Below are 8221 nucleotides of genomic sequence, written 5' to 3'. Positions count from 1 at the left end.
AGCATTCATCATTATGTAGGACTACAGCATAACTGATGGCAACTCCACTCCATAAACTTTATCTTAATAGATAAAGTACCAGTAGCATATGTCCCATGGACCTGTCCAGCATCAGAATGTAACCATTTATCCACATTGCAGAGCTTAGTTTGTCCGTCAGTAACAATGAAAACACAACTGCTCAATTGAATATAAAATGCAGAATAGATTGCACTCGGTATCAATTCATCCAACTTTATTATTAAATAAACCCCCAAAAAGTTTCTGACTCACCAATCTGACTCCCTGGCTGTAGAAATAAGCAAGACGATAGTAATCCAGTGACAGTCTGACTGACAGCACAGCTAGCTAGCATCCTTCCGTTCATGTAGGCTACCTGTCCGTTTGAAATGCTCGAACATTGTTTGTCCCTGTTGCTGCTGTACACCGTCCAAGGCTGGCGCAGGCCTTTCTCTTGCTATTCATTCTGTTCCTTTTTAAATTATAATCCAATTTGTTAAAATTCCTCCAGTCTGAAATATCTGCGGGCACGGCAGCTGCAATGTTGACTTAAAAATCCGCGGGGGTAATGCGACGTGAATGAGCATAGCCAACGTAATGACGTTGGCCTAAGCTGCGTAAATGTCTAGTAATATCTCGATTTTAATTGGTCCATGAATGATATGTAATGTAAAGGCTTATGTGGCATACCATTTACGTAAAAAAGGCACAAAGAATTATGCTTATTTGCGTACATGTTAAATAATACAGAATCAAGTGCGCATGCGCGAAAACTTTTTTCTTGCCGTCCACAATGAATAGGCGCAAAGGCACTGATTCTTTGCCGTACACAATGAATGGGAAACAGCAAAGGCACAATATTTTTTTGGCATAACTTACTAACTGCCACGTTTCGAATCAAAACGTCTACACTTTTTTAAAGTAATCGCGGATTACATGTAAAGATCGAAATAATTAACAGTAACAGTAATAATACAAATATAAGTTTATTAAATAAAAAAAATATTTTATTTTATTTTTATTTTTTTGCACACGGCGCCAGGGTAGGCACTGCCTACCCTGACCGCACGTCACTGTAAACAACATCGTCAGTATCCATGTGCCGCGACACAAGCTGCTGTTAGTGTCCGCTACATTAACAGTCATTAGTGGGCATAGAGGATGGTAAATCCCTACAGTTTACACTTCACAACGGGACACTTAAAGCCACTCGCCGTTGTCTCTCTGCTGCTGATTGAAATGCATGTCTTCTCTGGTGTGCAAACTAGCGGAGACTTCGGAGCATGTTTTCTCTGGTGTGCAAACTAGTGTGTGTGTGTGTGTGAGAGAGAGAGAGAGAGAGAGAGAGAGACCTTAACGCTGTGTTTTAATACGGCTGGACGCTCTCTATGTCCGGCTTAAAAAGTGGGGGGGGCAAAATGAGTCTTGACAAAAAGTGGGGGGTACATGTACCCCCCATCCCCCCCGTAATCGACGTCTATGATTATATAGAAAGAGCAAAAATTAAACCTTCAATCGGCCGATTAAATCTCACCGTCCACGTAGTTTAAATCCTCTTCTTTCTGCGTTTGCTTTTGCTTTGGTTTATAATTTCAAATCAACATATTTCTGAATCTATGGTGAAGGGAAACATCTCTATAATGTGTCTAAGCTTCAGCTCGTCTGACACCTTTATGATTATTATCTATTATCCTTGGTATGTTTCCATGGTCACCAAATGGCCTTTTTAAGGGAAACACCTGGACATACCCTCAGTAAAACCTGTAAACTTATATTGTTATTACATTTAAACATTGACTAAATAAGTTAAGTCTTAATTTATAGAGATGGTGGTTCCGTAGATGTAATAGCAGCCACCACTAGTTTTACTACTAACACCCTCCTGTCCGGTGCCGGGGATCCAACCCTTTTAGGTTACTGGTCGGCCCCTCTTCCTCTAGGCCATCCTACCACCCCTATGTAAGGCTTTAGTAACAACATACGGGAGGGAAACTTTCAGTACAGACCGGAAAATACAAACAACGTTGGAAATAAACTCCATAATATATAGAATCTTGATCACAGTTTTGACCGGTGTATTTGTGTTATACTGCCATGTATGTTGTTGGGAAACTAAATACAAGTAAACTCATTGTAAAGGAGTTCTGACCTGGAGAGGGTTTGACCTCCTCCTGTGTGTGTGTGTGTGTGTGTGTGTGTGTGTGTGTGTGTGTGTGTGTGTGTGTGTGTGTGTGTGTGTGTGTGTGTGTGTGTGTTCATTCTAAATACTATAACTTCTGAAGCATTCACCCTCTCTGTGAACGCTGATAATGGCTCTCGCTTGCTTCAATAAAGATCTTACTGACAACTGGAACATTGTGTCATCTGGTATTTCATTTTCATGACAGTTATAAGTGAGTAGGGTGTAGTGGTATTTTAAATCCCATTTTTTCCATATTTAAGCATTAGCATTTTAAAGTTCATAACACAAGATTGTATTTGCTAGTTGTTGCCCTGGACCTATTACAGTCCAACTGCTGTCACTCATTTTTGTAGTGTAAAAACAACAATATTGTTAGATGATTAACAGGTTGTGCGCATATAATTCACAATTAAGATGAAAAAATTAGTTTATACATTCTTCTTCTTCTTCTTCTTCTTCTTCTTCTTCTTCTTCTTCTTCTTCTTCTTCTTCTTCTTCTTCTTATTATTATTATTATTATTATTATTATTATTATTATTACGCTTTTATAATTAGATAGTTGAGAAGAAAAAAATAAAATAAAGTTGTATATTTTTAAGTTTATTTATTTTTTAAATTTTCAAGCTTTATTAAACAGTACAGAGTTGGAATGGGGAGATAGAGAGAAAGGGTGGGGGGGGATGACCTGCAGTATAGGTCCACGGGTCGGATTTGAACCCGCGACCACTGCAACGAAGGCCAATATGGTACACGCCCTATCCACTACTACGCCACAGGAGCACCCAGAAAGTTGTATTTTTTAACAGCAGCTCAAGACTGTCCTTCATCTTCGTAGCGTAAACAAACAACAACAGTGTGAGATGATTGACAGGTCGTGTGCTTTGAGCAGAGCCGTTTGACCGTTACACCCAACTGCTCTGACTTTGACCAATGACAGCAGACGTTCAGATGAGACGTAACACTGAGGCGCCAAAGTTACGTTAACGGTTTGAGTGACGATGGGACATTATAACCAGAAACAAGGCGGATTATTTTCTCTTTTTTGGATCTTAATTTTTCTTCAGTGTGTTTGGAGGAAAAACTGGAGATGAAGAGGCTACAGATAACACCAAGGGACAACCGACTGAACCGTGAGTGTTGCGTTTCAACGGAAGGACTGGCTAACGGTCAGTGTAGCCTAGCTAAAGATATCAACAGGTTTTAACATCATTGATTTTTAAGCTAAAGCTATCGAAGTTGACATAGCCCGTTAGCTTGATTAGGGGGCCACCCTTATATAGTCAATGGGGCGACTGCATTGCACAATGAACTCGTTAAGAGAAACCGCCGTTCCCCCCTATCATGGATGATTGTTGATTTACCGGAAATAAGCTCGCTCTGCGGGGGACAGACCATATACGCTATGCCGCATACACACAGTACAATTAAACATTTAGATACGAAAGCCTACGTTTCTAAATAAACTAAGTATTCAGTATAATAAATACATCTCTGCCATTTGTAACGAACCAAACCGCTTGGAACAGAGCCGGCCCGAGGCATAAGCGAACTAAGCGGCCGCTTAGGGCCCCCGACTTTCTGGGGGGCCCCCTAAAAAAAAAAAAAAAAAAACACATTTTTTTTTTTTTTTTTTTTTTTTAGTTTGTGTGTTTGATATTAACATCATACTATGCAAATGTGAGTTATCATACAAAAAAAGGAATAAAATGTTTTGGTCTAGATAATTAATAGCCTAAAAATGTAATCAGTTCATCTGGGAGGAAATCCGAAATTATCTGATCATGTCACGTTCACATCCATGCACAGTGTGTATTGAGTTTATTTAAAAACAATTGGAAATGGGGCTGCCCTCAGTTGCCCATGCACTGTGTATAGTCTATAGCCTATGTCAGCCTTGTCTGTGGAAAAAAAGATACAGTAGCTGGACAACAGAGTTCTTCTGCTTCGTTCCTCTCACTGCATTTAAATGCATTCACTATATTACAGAGAAATATGTCCCGTAAAAGAAAAAGAGCTCCAAGCCCAACCCATAATATTTTATTTTATATTAATATTTTTATGGAAAATCCATGTGTCCTTCTTCAATATCTTCTAATTCATCTGACCCAGTGTCTCCAAATTATTTGTTCACACAAAATTTCTCAGATTTAGCCTCTTAATTTTCCTCTCAAAGTGCACCAGATTCATGCATTTCACTTTAAAAAGGTTAAAAAAATCTCCCGGGGGGGCATACCCCCGGACCCCCCTAGGAGGGTCTGAATCTCGGCTGTCTAATATTTTCGCACAGCCGCACAGTGGAGGCACTAGCGGAAAACACTGGGTGTGTGAATGATATTTAACAAACACCTATAGTTTCAGCAGCGCTAACATTGGAGAGGGGCCCCCTAATCATATTTCGCTTAGGGCCCCCTGAAGGCTTGGGCCGGCTCTGGCTTGGAAATCGGTTGAAAACTCAGTGAGATATGATAATTTAAATCTGTAATTGACGTCTGCCTACGTTGACTAATGCAGTGTCAGACGAGTCTCAAACTCCGCTTCCAGCTAGCAACATAAGGTTAGCAGTTGTTTATGATAGTGTTGGAGGATCTGTTTGTGTTTGTGTGTGTGTGTGTGTGTGTGTGTGTGTGTGTGTGTGTGTGTGTGTGTGTGTGTGTGTGTGTGTGTGTGTGTGTCTGTGTGTGTGTGTGTGTGTGTGTGTGTGTACAGAACAATTGAATTCATATCAACTCTGTCTCCTAGTTCAGTAGCCTATGTGTAATCCATTGATAGGTAACGGTTAAATCACTACGTTAGGCAAACCGTGGTAGATCAAAACAGCCCTGAAACTGTGAGATTGTTGACATAGTAGACTATTCAAAAGGTTTTTCTACTTGAATATTGAATAACTAACCCAGTTTCACAGTGATTCAAATATTCAGAAGCTTTATTTGTCACATGCTCATACAGTAGCGCAGTTAAATGTTTGGTGTGCCAGTCTCCGTTTTACAGTGTGTTTAGAATAGAACATTTTACAATATAATAGAATTAAAATACAATAAAAGTTGGTCCATGGTATGGAGAAATACGGAGACCCTTTCCAAGGGGAAAAAATATAATTCTAAAAAAAACATTCAGCTATTATGCACGAAATTAAACATACTTATGGATATTATAATTATTTTCTACCAAGTCTGCCATTAAAAAAAATCCCCAAATTCTACACACTGCAGGTTTAAAGTTACTGCAAGTATTTACATATGTGCAAGTTGTTCATATGAGGAATATTATAAAAAGATGAAAATGAAAACTAGATAAACAGGAATCAATCAGAGATGACAGTGTTCAAGTTGTGTGGTGTAATATGGCCAGGGTTAAAGTGTTGAATATGAAATGTGTCGGCTAATAATAAGAAATTGGTCCACAGCACAACAATTTAAAATGTATGAAGAAAATCACAATTCATCACAATTTCAGGGTCATAACTGCTAAGTACAAACGACTAGGCAACGTAAATACCTATTTTACTGAGAGACTGGGTTAAAATCTTACATAGCCTCGGCCTACGGTCTATGTTTGATACAACAGCGCCCTCTACGGTCACACATTCTGATGGGTCACAGATTTTGACAGGACATCTGCACTGATGGGAAGATGTTCATTCAGGTGAGTCACACACACAGCTGAGATTTATAAAGATACTAAATGAAATATAATTCATATAGTTCTATTTTACTGTGATACTTATGGTAAGGAAATGTAAAGAGTAGCTCTAAACACAATAGGCTTTAAAACTTACACCGCTCAGGCTGATCTACCGTAGAATTAAGTTGAAGTTGAAGCTTGATTGTCACGTTAATGAGTCGTGTGGACTTCCTCCCGGTCAGAGTGATGAGGTTGTTCATGCTCAACAAACATCCCGGTTTATTTCAATTGTTTAATTTTTCGATGCTGTTATTTGACTGTTTAGGCCAAAAAGCAGAAGACCTAGATCTCTGTTTCCCAATTCAGATGAGATCAATATAAAGGGGAACTAGCTGAGGGGACAGCTAGTTATAGTCTAACATCAAAGTGTTGGAAGGAGGTCAAATGAAGACATTTGTTTTACTGTTTTCATACGGTTATAGATGTTATAAATCTTTGTGCCAATGATAACCCCACTGCTATTCCACATGGTCAAAACATCCTGCTGCTATGTCTCAATCCCAGAGGAAACACTGCTACCATAGCGTCATTAAGTTTAGCTTGATTGTCAGACAGGTGCTTAGATTGTTTATGCACAACAAACATCCTGTTTTAATTTAATTCTTTCATTTTCTAATATTGCAGTGCTGTTATCTGACTGTTTAGTAATGATGACTGGACTGGCGATGTTACATTGGCCTTATTTTGAAATTAAATTTTAAGATTTTAGGATTTTTACATTTCACCGCTACTTTGTAACTCTGTGTATGAAACTACAATATTTTTTAAATAGCTTTGTGTCGTCAATACTAATATTGATAAGCTATCATCTAAAGGTAGCAAATATCGTCTCGGTTTATTGTTAACCAACATTTTCACCCTTAAATTGTTACTTAATCCAGAAAACTGATGCAAGACAAGAACACAATTACATCAAGTTACACATAAAAAAAGGAATTGATTCCTTATTTCCATACAATACTGACTAACATTAATTGTAATTGTATGTTGCCAGTAACTTCATTTTATTTTTTTATTTGTTATGGAACAATAAGATAACCTGGTTCTTTTGTTTGCCATTGCAGGAACTAATGGACGGCCTTCTCTGCTGGATACTGTCGAGTTGGGGCCTTGAGTCTCCAAAGTTAAGTTAAGCTGATGACTGGTGTCCACTTTAATAATGGCCACTTAAAATGTTGTCATGTTGTGCCATTATCTCACCTTGTGTTATTCACAAAGTTGTTAATTTAAGAGCAGAAAGCTCAAGAATAATTAAGATTTTCAATTAAGATGATCACTGATTAAGCATTTGATGTGGTCAAATTGAATAATTACATCTCACATAAAATGGCAATATTGCAAAGGCAACAAAAGATAATGTCCTCTAAATGTAACATCAACACACTGGTCTTGCTCGTCTCCTTTCTGTTTTTCCTGACACACTGCCGCCATCTTCTGGACAAAAGGTCACGTCACTGCTGGTTGTCTTCTCCATTCAAATACTACCTTGATATGATTATTAATCAATTCACAATTCAAATAATAAAACATTATTAACAGAACAACCAATGTCAAAATATTTAACATATGCAGAGAAACTCATTGGGAACACTGCTGTGTGCTGCAGTTTTTTAAATAGCTATTAAGCCAAAACAAGGGCTCAGCAAACACTCTCTCTTACTTAGAGAACAAACAGGTTTTACATTGTCAGTGATCACACTCCTTAGCTTATTATTTCTTATATTGAAAAGCTGCTTTAAGATGTCATATTTGAGGTAGAAGTTCAAACTACAATAATAAAAAAAAAATTGTGCTCTTATGGTCCATAAATATAAATACGTATTTCTATCTATGTTTATGCTCTAGAGAGCTGTCCCATCATTTCCGGCTTTCGTATTTTTTCGGGCCACAATACAGATTAGCGCCGCCTGCTGTTGTGGAGACATTAAGCGCGGGACGTACGGAAAATAAGCAGTCGTCTCGGTGTGTTTTTGGGCCGCGACGGAAAGACTGGAGCTTCCTGAAACGGCGACTCCAGTTTTTGGGTAGTCGGAACGTGTCGGACTGGTGTGTCCTGGCCTTAAGGTCACTAAATCAAAATACTTCTCAATAAAAGTAAAATAAAAACAATCCCACTCATTAAGAAAATCTAAAATAGATGTGTGAACAGTGATTACTATTTTAAAGTTATTCAGAACACACCAAAGGTATAAACTTTGGATCCTGATATGTTCATTGGTCTAGATACAACTGTTCACAAATATTTCAAGTTAAACACTCAAATACATATCTTGATCTATTACACATTAGATTAAGTAACATTCATTTAAGTAAATAGGCATATTAGATCACAGACAGCCTGACAGACAGACATCATGG

This window comes from Ammodytes marinus, assembly GCF_949987685.1.
Source record: "Ammodytes marinus genome assembly, contig: scaffold_97, whole genome shotgun sequence".
NCBI lineage: Eukaryota > Metazoa > Chordata > Actinopteri > Uranoscopiformes > Ammodytidae > Ammodytes > Ammodytes marinus.
Note: the sequence above shows the minus strand (reverse complement) of the source record.